Raw genomic sequence first — 14,816 nt, 5'->3', positions numbered from 1 at the left:
GAGTGTGCTGAACCCCTTCCTGGTGGTCGCAGCGCGCCGTGAGGAGCAAGGAGAAGCTTTGTGCTTACTACTGAAACAACGTGAGTAAAGCTTGGAAGACTTCACCCCTTGCCTCCGTTCTCCTTTCCTGCGCGGCACCGCACACACACCACCAACCTCCAGACTTTCCTCTCTCTCTGCCCTGAGGCCCTGCTCCGCCTGTGGGGAGTAGTACCAGCTGAGCTGCCACGACACCCGCCTCAGAGGACTGACGCAGCGCTGGTGGTACGTGAAAAAAGGGAAAAGAGGTGTGCTATGAAGCAGTGATCACCCAGCAATACTTCAATAAATTATCAAACGTTATAATAAGTGACAATAAATTTTATTCATTACAAATATAAATACATACAAACAACGTAAAAAAACCCAAATTGCTAAAACACAAGTAAAATCAATATAGTGGGGTTACCCACTAATTTGAAGCCCACCTGCTCCAAAAAAAACATCCCTAGTTACAACAGAACAAGCAGTACCATAATACAAGTGCCAGTATTATCCCTGGTGATCAATATCGTACACATGCAAATGAGTTATGACTGCCTGACATTAGTATACAAGGAGGTGTACCATAGTCCAGAAAGATGAAGAGGGAAATATGTGCCTACTACAGCAGAGTATATATTGAAAAATACAAAGAGTCCCAAACATAAATGAAGCCCATATAGAATATCTGAGCTAACAAATACTATATACTCACATACCACAAAAAGTACTATTCAGGGTATAAATAAATACAAAACCCTTTCATGCTGTAAGTATCCCTCCTGCACATAATAGCGCTACGATCAATCACCTCCCTGAGCACAAAATCCTATGCTGGGATGAAGCAGGCGGGCATTCAGTGCCCAAGCGCTGGTGGTAATCACCAGGAACCACAGGTGGCGTAGTCGACAAATAACCACTCATCTGCTAGCCCATATTTTTAATGTGTGCGCCCTGGGCACAGACCGGGTCAAGGCCGGGACTGCATCCCCCTCTTCCACCGGCCCGTCGTCCAAGTACACCTTTCCCAGGGAGGGCTAACGCTACCTGAGTAGTAGTGGGTCACACAGAACCATTTGCTTTGGATCGTTATTAAGCCATAGTAAAAAAAAAAAAGGTATTCACTTTTAAGAAAAAAATATATATAAAAAGTCAGGCAGATCTGTCACACGCTTTACAAATGATTTCATGCAGCAAATATAATCCCACAATGCGGTAACATCATTCACCTACTGTACCTCAGCCTCTTTACTGTCAGATAGCGTGGATCTTCTCACAAGCCGTGTTAATTATTTTATGATGGCTTTTTAACATTTAAATGATAAAATAAAAACCATTCCCTTACCAAAACCGACTGCAGCTTCAGAGTTTTACTCCTCTTCAACACCAAAGTGTTAAAAAAGGTGAGATCTGGCTGTACTCCGTAGGCGTCCATAGTGGCCAGGACGGCAGATTCTGACCCCACTTCTGCTCTCATGACTGCCGCTAGGAGGGTGAAGGTCTTTATTGTAGGACAGACGTTGTCTTCTTTCATCTTCTGAAGAACGCCCCCTAAGTCGCCAATCACTGCCAATCGGTCAGATGGGGTATTGACATTTACAAGTGACACAATTTTTCCCGTATTTACAGACAGGTCCAGGAGGTTTGGCACATTACTGGCATCAAAAGAGGGCACGCTGGGAAAATGGTCAGCCGTACTCACCACGACCAGTGCCTGTGAGCCTGCCAAGTCCTCAGCTGTGCCATAGTTGCCACTTGGAATTGAGGAATGGCCCAGGAGCATGGGCTGCCCACCTCTTCAGGACTATCCTTTCTTTTCTTCACTTGCTGGCTTTTCCTGTCTTGCTTCTCTTTGCCTGCACTTAAAGTCAGGGCTGCCAGTTCCTTAGAGTGCGTGAGTAAATGTAGAGCGTCAGCGGTGTCTCCAATCCCACAGTCTCGGGGGGCACAAAGAAGCAGGTTATAGGTGATTACATCCGGCTTTACCCCCATGTGCCGCATCTGCCTCCAGACCTGAAGCACAAGATGGCGTATACAGTCACTATCCACATTACATTCACGCAAATATGTACACCCCGTCACAGAGAAAGCAGTAACTGGACACGGACTAGCTGGCATGTAATGGCAGTACCCTATTATAATGATGCTCCCATATGTCAGAGGGTCACATTGGTAAAGCCGGTGCCCTCCAGGATGAAAAGCTTTGTGGAGGGCTTGGGCCATCTACTTATATCATTTCCAAACGTGTGTCTACATAATAAATAGGCAACTTCTACTAGTAAATTCTGTGCTATTTTCTGTATCTGTGAAGCCTTGCCCACTGGTTTTCCCATTGTCTCCGAACAGCGCGCTTACCCGTGTAATAAGACCCTGATGCCAGCACGCCTACCCGTGTAATAAGACCCCGATGCCAGCGCGCCTACCGGTGTAATAAGACCCCGATACCAGCGCGCCTACCCGTGTAATAAGACCCCGATACCAGCGCGCCTACTCGTGTAATAAGACCCGATGCCAGCGCGCCTACCCGTGTAATAAGACCCCGATGCCAGCGCGCCTACCCGTGTAATAAGACCCCGATGCCAGTGCGCCTACCAGTATAATAAGACCCCGATGCCAGTGCGCCTACCCATGTAATAAGACCCTGATGCCAGCACGCCTACCCCTGTAATAAGACCCAGATGCCAGCGCGCCTACCCGTGTAATAAGACCCCAATGCCACAGCGCCTACCCATGCAATAAGACCCCGATGCCAGCACGGGTATTCCGACTGGCCGTTACAGGTTGCAGATGGAAGTGCCGTTGGGAAGGGGGGGGATATGCCAACCGAAGACAGCGAAAATCATGCAAAACGTCAAAAAATAACTTATCAGCATGCTGCCTACTGTAACAGTCCACCTAAAGTGGCCGACCGCTGTATTCCCTTTGTTACTAAAAATCTGGCACAAAATCCTTATCTACTAGCCAGTCTAATCACCGGCCAGTCTAACCACTAGTCAGTCTAATCACCAGCCAGTCTAATCACCAGCCAGTCTAATCACTAGCCAGTCTAATCACTAGCCAGTCTAATCGCTAGCCAGACTAATCGCTAGCCAGTCTAATTGCTAGCCAGTCTAATCGCTAGCCAGTCTAATCACTGGCCAGTCTAATCACTGGCCAGTCTAATCACTGGCCAGTCTAATCACTAGCCAGTCTAATCACTAGCCAGTCTAATCACTAGCCAGTCTAATCACTAGCCAGTCTAATCACTAGCCAGTCTAATCACTAGCCAGTCTAATCACTAGCCTTGCGCCAAACTTCTAACAGAAATCTCCTATCAGAATCGCAAGAAAGGAATCAGCAGGTGATCTCTTAGACCAGTCTGAACTAGGACTAAGTAAAGGAGCTAATACAATATAAAGAGGTGAAACTGTTACCAAAGCCTTGTTATTCCGCTCACAGTAACGTCTGAGCCAGCGTCGCTGACACCTCTGCGGGCCGATTTATGCTTTTAGAAAAGTCACATGAGTATCACTACACATGAGACTTCTGCAGCCGGACAGGAGTCCTACCCCGGCTTCTGCCCTCCGCCACGCGTCATCTACAAATATGACAGGCGGGTGGGAGACGCCACATCTCTACTTAGATAAATGTCCTGCTTTATCTCCTGTGCATTGGCACAAGGACGGGTATGTGCCTGCGGGCCGTCAGCATCTTCCCTGAGGAGAGCGGGCACCTTCCCGGCCGCCGCACACCGGAGATGCAGGTCCGGTGCAGGAATAACTGTGCTCCTTTGGCAGGATTGCCAGAACTTGTTCCCTCTACTTGTCGGCACCACCTGGACTAACTACACAGCAATAAATCTCCCCTCCTGGCAGTGATGTGGAGCAGGTTGCTCTGTAGCTGCACGCTCCGGCCCCCCAGAGCCTGAGTAGTACAGACATACACTACATGGCTGCACTGACCACCAGAGGGAATAACGGACATAATAAAGGTGGACAGGATAGGGGGAAAATAACCACATGGATGCAATTAAAGGGTTATTGCCAAAATAGAAAATCATCTCTTATCCAAAGGTTAGGGGATAACTTACTGATCACTGAGGGTCTGACTGCTGGAACCCCTAGCAAACCCAAGAACAGGCAGCATGCTCAGCCTCCCCTCCATTCACTGTCTATAGGACTGCCCAAAAATAGCCAAGAGCAGCGCTCCACTAGTTCTGGCAGTCCCACAGACGATGAGTACGACGCGGCCAGGGGATGGGGACGACTCGGTACCCGGGCCTTTGCCTAGTTTTGGGGATGTCGCGGTGGTCGGCTCCTGGGCCCGTACACTGGGGTCACTCTTGAAAAAGGGGATTGAAACTTGGATAAAATAAATAAACAGTTTGTGACGCCACCTGTGGTACTTGGTAATGATTACCAGCGCTGCTTCAGACCTCCGGGGGGGTGATGGGATGGCAGCTGAGGTGTTTCTGCTCCCCACAGGTGCAGTGGGCCCCCGGGGCAGTGTGGAGTTTGGTGGGTGGTGATGCTGGGACTTGTAGTGCAGGCGGGATGGCGCAGCAGGAGTAACTGACAGAGACAGTGGATTCGCTTCAATATCTTTACTGGTGCGGATGTCAGGTACGCTCCAGGGTACTCAGTAGGATGGGTGCACTTCAGGACTTCTCCCCAGTGAGCGGGTATAAGGCCTCCTGGTCCGTGTCTGCCTCTCTGGATGCTCCTGGCCAGCCTGCAACTGGGCCTAGCTTATGTGTCGTGCTGTTCCTTCACCTGTCGCTCAGTAGTAGGACCTTCTGCTGGCAACCACTATCCCTGGTCGTCGGGGCCATCATGGTTCCTGGTCCTGTAATGGGTCTAGCTTCAGGTCTGCCAGGGACTTGTAGTCCTCCTGGAATGCCGGTGGTCCCTACTGGGTATAAAGGACCCTGTAGGCGCGGACCCGGTGTCCGGTTTGTATCTTTGGGGTGAGCCTTGTGATGCTCCTCTGCCCCCTCAACTCCTCTCATCTCTCCTCTTTACCGTCGGCCACACTCGTGGCCCTCAGAACCCAGCAGCAGACGCGCCGCGTCTTCGCTGCTCTCAGCGTCAGCACGCTCTCAGACTCTCTCAGTCTGACTACTAACTCTGACTGAACTGCCTGGCTCCACCCTCCATATATATATATCCCTAACGGGCTCCCTCTGGTGGTATGAGGTGGAAGGGTGGAGGTGTTTGTATGTAGTGAGGGCCTCTTGTGGAGAAGTCCATCCATGCACCCTGGGTCCTGTGGTACCTGTTGTAGCAGGGTGCCGCAAATGGAGTGGTGGTTGAGTATACGCACTGCTCCGTTCATTCTTAATGGGAGTGCTGAAGACCAGCCAAGCACAGAGCTTCAGTCGTCCCATAGAGAATGTATGGTGCAGCACTGATCGACCATCACATCAGTCACAAAGGACTCTTCAAATCCCCAGTTTTCAGGATTGGTGAGGCTCCCAGCAGTCAGACCCCATCCATCGGGAAGTTATCCTATGGATAGGAGATATCTTTTAAACTTTGTACACCCCCTTTGAAGGATTATTCAATCTAATTCTAAAGTCGGGGGATACTGACAGCCGCCCTCCACTAATCACACCATGTTGGCATATTGTAGTGATATCCCACCGCATTGTGATGGAAAGAAGAATATAACTGTATACAGAATAACATGGAGATGTTTGATAGAATACAGCAGCCCGGAGGTTATGGGAGCGCCGCCAGCTTCTGTACCTCTGTACTAGATGGTATACAGCAGTGACCGTCCCTACACGGGACCCTGATCATCAGGAATATTGCCTCTTACACCCGAGCCCAGGGAATTCTAATTACTAGTGTACACTGTTATATCAGTTTATTATCACCTCCGGCCATGAAAGAATTGTCAAATTATTTATTTTATAGAATTTTGTCTAGCATGGAAGTTATGAAACCTTACAAATCCATGCTCAGTACTCTCTATATACATGTATAAATTAGATACATTGTAAATGAAAACATCATATATTTAGGAGTTTGTGAGCTACATATCCATATAATAGATGGTGGCCCGATTCTAATGCATCGGGTATTCTAGAATAGGTATGCGGCCGACCGGGCGCAGTCAGCAGAGCTGTGTTTAAATTTTGCACCAAAATCGCTGATTGGTCACGGTTGCCGGCCTCGACCAATCAGCAAAGCGGTGTTTAAATTTTGCGCCAATACTGCTGATTGATCTCGACCGGCGGCCTCGACCAATCAACGATTTTGGCGCCAAATTTAAGCAACGCTCTGCTGATTGATCTCGGCCGGCGTCCTCGACCAATCAGCAGAGCGTTGCTTAAATATGGCGCCAAAATCGTTGATTGGTCGAGGCCGCCGGTCGCGACCAATCAGCGATTTTGGCGCAAAATTTAAACAACGCTCTGCATCGCTCTGCTCATTGGTCGCGGTCGCCGGTCTCGACCAATCAGCAGAGCGTTGTTTAAATTTGGCGCCAATCTCACTGATTGGTCGCGGCTGGCCGCCGCGACCAATCAGCAGAGCGGTGTTTGAATTTTGCGCCAAAATCGCTGATCGGTCGCGGGCGGCGGCCGTGACCAATCAGCAAGCCATGTTAGTGAGGACTGGAGAGCGTGTTTAAATTTGACACCAAAATCGTTGATTAGTCGCGACCGCGACCAATCAGCATAGAGGTGTTTAAATTTGGCGAGAATACTGCTGATTGGTCGCGGCCGGCTTCCGCGACCAAACAGCAGAAAGATGCAGAGCGGGGTTTAAATTTGGCGCCAAAATCGCTGATTAATCGCGGCTGACGGCCGCGACCAATCAGCAGAGCGTTGTTTAAATTGGGCGCCAAAATCGATGATTGGTCGCGGTCGGCGGCCTCAACCATTCAGCAGAGCGTTGTTTAAATTTGCCGCCAATTTCGCTGATTGTTCGAGGCTGGCGGCCGCGACCAATCAGCAGAGCGGGGTTTAAATTTGGCGCCAATAATGCTGATGGGTCGCGGCCGGCTACCGCGACCAATCAGCAGAGCGTTGTTTAAATTTGGCACAAAAAACGCAGATTGGTCGCGGCCAGTGGTTGCGACCAATCAGCAGAGTGAGGTTTAAATTTGGCGCCAATACTGCTGATTGATCTCGGCCAGCGACCGATCAGCAGAGCGGTGTTTAAATTTGGCGGCAAAATCGCTGATTGGACGCGTCCGGCGTCCGCGACCAATCAGCAGAGCGTTGTTTACATTTTGCGCCAATACTGCTGATTGATCTCGGCCAGCGACAGCAATCAATCAGCAGAGCGCTATTTAAATTTGGCGCCAATCTCACTAATTGGTCGCGGATGGTGTCCGCGACCAATCAGCAGAGCGTTGTTTAAATTTTGCGCCAAGCTCGCTGATTGGTCGCGGCTGGTGTCCGCGACCAATTAGCACAGCAGTGTTTAAAAGTGGCGGTAAGATCGGTGATTGGTCGTGGCGGCTATTTAAATGTAGCGCCCAAATTGGTGATTGGCCGCGGGCAGCGGCCGCGACCAATCAGCAGAGCGGTGTTTAACTTTAGCGCCAAGATCACTGATTGGTCGCGCTCTCCGCACGCGACCAATCCGCAAATCGTATTGGTGAGGAGCAGGGAGCGTAATCGTATTAGTGAGGACCGGTGGACATGAGCGGGCGCTCGGAGCAGAAGTATCCCGACCCGCAGCGCCGCTCCCCGGTCCTCTCTTCACACCCTAGCCGCTGATGTCCCCACAGTATCCGCATGGTGTTACAGAGGTCCAGACATTTGTGTTAAAAATCGGTGATTGGTCGCGGGCAGCGTCGGCGACCAATCAGCACAGCGATGTTTAACTTTTGCGCTAAGATCAGTGATTGGTCGGGTCCGAAGACCGCGACCAATCATCGAATCGTCTTGGTGAGGACCGGCGCTGCCTCTGCGGCTACTTCCGCTGCGAGAACCCGGGACATAGCGGGCGCTCGCAGGAGAAGTATCCCGACCCGCAGCGCCGCTCCCCTGTCCTCCGTTCCGCATGGAGGTCAGAGGCGCCGGCGGTCCTTCCGCTGATACCGGCCGGGAGATGAGTGCCTCGCGCCGCTCATTTCCCGGCTGCATCTCCGTCCCGCAGATGGGTCCGGCGGTCGGGGTCCTTCTGCTGGTACCGGCCGGGAGATGAGCACCTCGCGCCGGTCATCTCCCGGCTGCATCGCCGCTGAGCTCCGTCCTGCAGATGAGCTGCTAACGGCCGCCATCTTTTTTCAGAAATCCCGCGGCGCTGATTGGCCGCTGGCGGACCAATGAGCAATGCGGGATTTCCTGGACAGACAGACAGACAGACAGATGGGATAAGACGATTATATATATAGATACTCCCTGCAACCACTTTGATGTTGCACTTTACTGCAATGCTGTGGCAGCCAAAAAAACGTCATTCTGGCATTTTGATTTTTTCCCCATTACAATGTTTACTGATCAGATTAATTAGGAGACTTGAAGCGGCGATCGTCTGATCGCTTGTGCTGTACATACACTGCTATCTATAGCAGAAATCACCATCTTCTATGAACGCCGGCCCATAGGAGGGTCATAATGACATGTATGGGAGGTCATCAGCAGACCCCCAGCTGTCATGACAACCCATCGGTGCCCCACAATCACGTGGCAGGATGTATGACGCGCTTCCAGCCGACGTGCGTTAAATCCCGCTGTCAGTGATTGGTTAATAGCAGCAGGCGGAGCAACAGTACATCAGCAGCTATTAAAGGCACATGATGGTTGATTAAATCAGTCATCATGTGTAGGGAAATATGTGGGCTCGGTGTGCGAGATCACATCAAAGGCAGGGACACGACCTTTGATGTAAATATACGTCAAAGATGGTGAAGCGGTAGAGCAAAGCACAGGTTGCAGCCTCTTCTCTAATATTCAAAGACTGGCTAAAAATACTCCTGAAAAATACTATGAGGAGGATTTTTACTCTTCTGTAAAAAATGTAGAGCGACCTCTGCAATGCGGTATACATTTCTTTACAATGGGTCCCAATAGTGGACGGATGCCTCATCATCCATCCTGACAGTGGCCACTAGGGGGCCACACACCTTCTATGTGTATGCGCCCAACAATGGCCACAAACGTAATGTGCACCGAGCCCAACAGAGTCATCAGAGAATCCAAGAGTCCCATCCTCAGCCGGCATGCCCCATCGTCACTTCAGCAGAAATACTGCAGCAAGAAATATCTGTATTAGTAAAATGAACAGTTGCTCCATGATTCCTCAATGTTTTTGCGCATCTCATCATGTCGGAAGTGTGAGACATAATTCCCAGGTAAGTGTGCACTGTACGGATATAGGATGCAGGATGTGTGCAGCAAGCCATACCTGCAGAGCTTGTAGGAAGCCCAGCTCTTCATCCCTTATGCATCCCATAAACAGGACGGTGAATGTTTCAGGGCCAACGACACGGAATTTTTGTGCAATTTCCTATAAACCCAAGAAGACCATATTAGCTTGTTATTATCCAGCTCGCGACATCACTGCTTGAGTATTGCAAGAAAAATCTAACAAAAATCAAAATCTCAGGGAAAGCGTCACTTTGCCGTTCCCAGAACAGCCGGGTGGCCAGTGAAAAACACAGTGAAGGGGGCGCAGTGCTGCACCAGTGCCCAGGATCAGTGGGGTCCAGCGCCGGACTGGAGTACCTGGGGCCCACCAGGAAAAAATCAATCTTGGGGCCCACCAGCACCATGCAGATACCGTATATAGGAATAACATAAGTCCACAAACTCTTTCAAAATGAATCAACTTTATTAACCAATAAATAACCAATATAACGAATAAATAACAAACTAAAGAAACACTCCTGGCGAAAGAGGAACACTGTTATCTTATTCACACCAGTGTGTGATAAAGTGCCATAACAGAACAATAACAAGAAATACTTTCAAGGTACATTCTCTTAAAGTGTAAGTGCCACAAATTGAACCTGCATCCATCTGGCATCCCAGCAGCCGGCATCATTGTAGCAGCACCAAACTTGGCCGCTGGGAAAACTAAAAGAATTCTGTAAGCATTTTGGAAGTTTGTATTGCACGATTTCCTCTCCTCTATAATACAATACCATTCAATTGTTAGTGAAAGGCCCAAAGCAACAAATAAACTCACACTAACAGTCAATCAGCAGCAAAATTACAAACGTTTTTTTTCAGAACAGAAGATGACATTGCATACGTATTAATAATGTCATCATAGTCTAAGTTCCTTGAAATGTCATACTCAATGTTCAACAGAAGGAGGGACTCTAAAAGCTCCTGTCCAATCGAAGCCCTCAGACGATTTTTTACAATTTTCAGCTTTGAGAACACTCTTTCACATGAAACCTGGGTGCAAGCAAGTGTAAGAAGGGTCTTGTAAACTGCAAAAATGTTTCCATAAGCAGCAGAATGTAAATTGTAGTCATATAAAAGTCTGTAGCAGCAGGAAAGACAGTTTTTTTGCGGGACGAGTTGTACTTTCAGATGCAATCATTTATTTTACCATATAGTGTACAGGGAAATGGCAACAAAAATTCCAAGTGCAGTAAAATTGCAAAAAAAGTGCAATTGCACGTTTGTTTATTGGGTTTTTTAGTCACCATGTTCACTATATGGAAAAACCGATGTGACAGGGTGATGCCTCGGGTCAGTACGAGTTTGTAGATACCAAACATGTATACCTTTACTGGTATCTAAGTGGTGAAAACAAATTCATAAGTTTGAAAAATCACACTTTTCACGCCATGTTCTGCGCACCGTAGTGTTCTCATTTTTTTGGGTCTGGGGCTTTGTGACGGCTTATTTTTTGCGTCTTGAGCTGACGTGCATCTCTGCTCCTCTGTAGTAGTCACAACACAGGGAGAGGTTAACCATCCAAGTATTTAATATGTATTGCAAATAAAGAATGTTCCCATTCTTAATATCCGAAAAAACAAATGACTGACAACTATCCCTAGACTAATAATACCATATAGAAGAGAGAAATACCGCCACACCATGACCAGAACACATACCACCACATAGTGATGAAATACTACCAAGTACAAGGTATATATACTGCCACACCATGAGAAGACGACATATTACCACCACATAGTGACTGTACGAATAATACCACATACAAGGGACAAATTCCGCCACGCCATGACCATGGCACATAATGGCACCAGATAGTGACTGATAATGAAGATGTAAAAAAGCTCTGTATATAGAGTCAGTGTACAGATAATGTAGAGATTATCAGTGACATTATGCACAGGACTCCTGTGTATAGGGTCAGTGTAGAGGTAATACAGTGATCACCAGTGACATTACACACAGGAGCTCTGTATACAGTGTCAGTGTGTGTGTATAGGTAATACAGTGATCACCAGTGACATTACACACAGGAGCTCTGTATATAGTGTCAGTATGTGTGTATAGGTAATACAGCAATCACCAGTGACATTACACACAGGAGCTCTGTATATAGTGTCAGTGTGTGTGTACAGGTAATACAGTGATCACCAGTGACATTACACACAGGAGATCTGTATATAGTGTCAGTGTGTGTGTATAGGTAATACAGTGATCACCAGTGACATTACACACAGGACCTCTGTATATAGTGTCAGTGTGTGTGTATAGGTAATACAGTGATCACCAGTGACATTACACACAGGAGCTCTGTATATAGTGTCAGTGTGTGTGTATAGGTAATACAGTGATCACCAGTGACATTACACACGGGAGCTCCGTGTATAGTGTCAGTGTATGTGTATAGGATGTACAGAGAACACCAGTGACATTACACATTGGAGCTCTGTATATAGTGTCAGTGTGTGTGTATAGGTAATACAGTGATCACCAGTGACATTACACACAGGAACTCTGTATATAGTGTCAGTGTGTGTGTGTACAGGTAATACAGTGATCACCAGTGACATTACTCACAGGAGCTCCGTGTATAGTGTCAGTGTGTGTGTATAGGTTGTACAGAGATCACCAGTGACATTACACACAGGAGCTCTGTATATAGTGTCAGTGTGTGTGTATAGGTAATACAGTGATCACCAGTGACATTACACACAGGAGCTCTGTATATAGTGTCAGTGTGTGTGTATAGGTAACACACATACTCACCAGTGATGTCTCTAGGTGAAGTTCTTTATCTGCCGCAGACCGATATATCTCATCTTCTATGCAGGACTTATCTCTGCAGAAAATAACATAGTTTGCTATAACTGATCACTTCCAGAGCACAATCTACACTTTTCTCAAGATTTCTACACTGCATGAAATGACAAAAAAAGAAATCTAGTGCCGCACTACACAGTAACATTGCTCCAGTGTCATTCTGTGCCGGCTCATCTCTGTCAGCAGACATATTGTCAGATGGCAAAGATGCAGCAGAGCTGAAGACAGAAGACCTATGGATTACGTTGGATTGAGGATTTTTCTTTATTAAAAATGGAGTCCCTAAATGTGTTTTATTTTTAATAGAAAAAAAAAAATTCTGTCTTTTTTTTTCTGTTTACTAGAAATTCATGGTGGCTATGTCTAATTTGGCGTGACACCATGAATTTCGGGTTTAGTACCAGCTGATAATACAAAGCTGGCCTGGTACTAACCCGATTATTACCCAGGGTGCCACTCACCACCAGGGCCGCTGGAAGAGCCGGGTAAAGCACCTGGAAATGGTGCTATGAGGAATGCGCCACTTTCAGGGGTGGCTGCGGGCTGCGATTATCAGCGTGGGGGGCCAAGAACGCTTGGGCCTTACCATGCTGCGAATCCCAGCCCCCAGCTGCCTTGTTTTATCTGGCTGGCGATCAACATATGGCGGGAGCTGGGCAATGGGCATGATTATCAAATAATATATACCAGACAGGGGCCCATACATTCTGCTGCCTCCAATAATATATACCTGACAGGAGCCCATACATTCTGCTGCCTCCAATAATATATACCTGACAGGAGCCCATACATTCTGCTGCCTCCAATACTATATACCTGACAGGAGTCCATAGATTCTGCTGCCTCCAATAATATATACCTGGCAGGAGCCCATACATTCTGCTGCCTCCAATACTATATACCTGACAGGAGCCCATAGATTCTGCTGCCTCCAATAATATATACCTGACAGGAGCCCATACATTCTGCTGCCTCCAATAATATATACCTGACAGGAGCCCATACATTCTGCTGCCTCCAATAATATATACCTGACAGGAGCCCATACATTCTGCTGCCTCCAATAATATATACCTGACAGGAGCCCATAGATTCTGCTGCCTCCAATAATATATACCTGACAGGAGCCCATAGATTCTGCTGCCTCCAATAATATATACCTGACAGGAGCCCATAGATTCTGCTGGCTCCAATAATATATACCTGACAGGAGCCCATACATTCTGCTGCCTCCAATAATATATACCTGACAGGAGCCCATACATTCTCCTGCCTCCAATAATATATACCTGACAGGAGCCCATACATTCTGCTGCCTCCAATAATATATACCTGACAGGAGCCCATACATTCTGCTGCCTCCAATAATATATACCTGACAGGAGCCCATACATTCTGCTGCCTCCAATAATATATACCTGACAGGAGCCCATACATTCTGCTGCCTCCAATAATATATACCTGACAGGGGCCCATACATTCTGCTGCCTCCAATAATATATACCTGACAGGAGCCCATACATTCTGCTGCCTCCAATAATATATACCTGACAGGAGCCCATACATTCTGCTGCCTCCAATAATATATACCTGACAGGAGCCCATACATTCTGCTGGCTCCAATAATATATACCTGACAGGAGCCCATACATTCTGCTGCCTCCAATAATATATACCTGACAGGAGCCCATACATATTCCTGCCTCCAATAATATATACCTGACAGGAGCCCATAGATTCTGCTGCCTCCAATAATATATACCTGACAGGAGCCCATACATTCTGCTGCCTCCAATAATATATACCTGGCAGGAGCCCATACATTCTGCTGCCTCCAATAACATATACCTGGCAGGAGCCCATACATTCTGCTGCCTCCAATAACATATACCTGACAGGAGCCCATAGATTCTGCTGCCTCCAATAATATATACCTGACAGGAGCCCATACATTCTCCTGCCTCCAATAATATATACCTGACAGGAGCCCATAGATTCTGCTGCCTCAAATAATATATACCTGACAGGAGCCCATAGATTCTGCTGCCTCCAATAATATATACCTGACAGGAGCCCATACATTCTGCTGCCTCCAATAATATATACCTGACAGGAGCCCATACATTCTGCTGCCTCCAATAATATATACCTGACAGGAGCCCATACATTCTGCTGCCTCCAATAATATATACCTGACAGGAGCCCATACATTCTGCTGCCTCCAATAATATATACCTGACAGGGGCCCATACATTCTGCTGCCTCCAATAATATATACCTGACAGGAGCCCATACATTCTCCTGCCTCCAATAATATATACCTGACAGGAGCCCATACATTCTGCTGCCTCCAATAATATATACCTGACAGGAGCCCATACATTCTGCTGCCTCCAATAATATATACCTGACAGGAGCCCATACATTCTGCTGGCTCCAATAATATATACCTGACAGGAGCCCATACATTCTGCTGCCTCCAATAATATATACCTGACAGGAGCCCATACATTCTCCTGCCTCCAATAATATATACCTGACAGGAGCCCATAGATTCTGCTGCCTCCAATAATATATACCTGACAGGAGCCCATACATTCTGCTGCCTCCAATAATATATACC

This window comes from Phyllobates terribilis, unplaced genomic scaffold (genome assembly GCF_046119375.1).
Source record: "Phyllobates terribilis strain yellow unplaced genomic scaffold, ASM4611937v1 Scaffold_245__1_contigs__length_2953440, whole genome shotgun sequence".
Classification (NCBI taxonomy): domain Eukaryota; kingdom Metazoa; phylum Chordata; class Amphibia; order Anura; family Dendrobatidae; genus Phyllobates; species Phyllobates terribilis.
Note: the sequence above shows the minus strand (reverse complement) of the source record.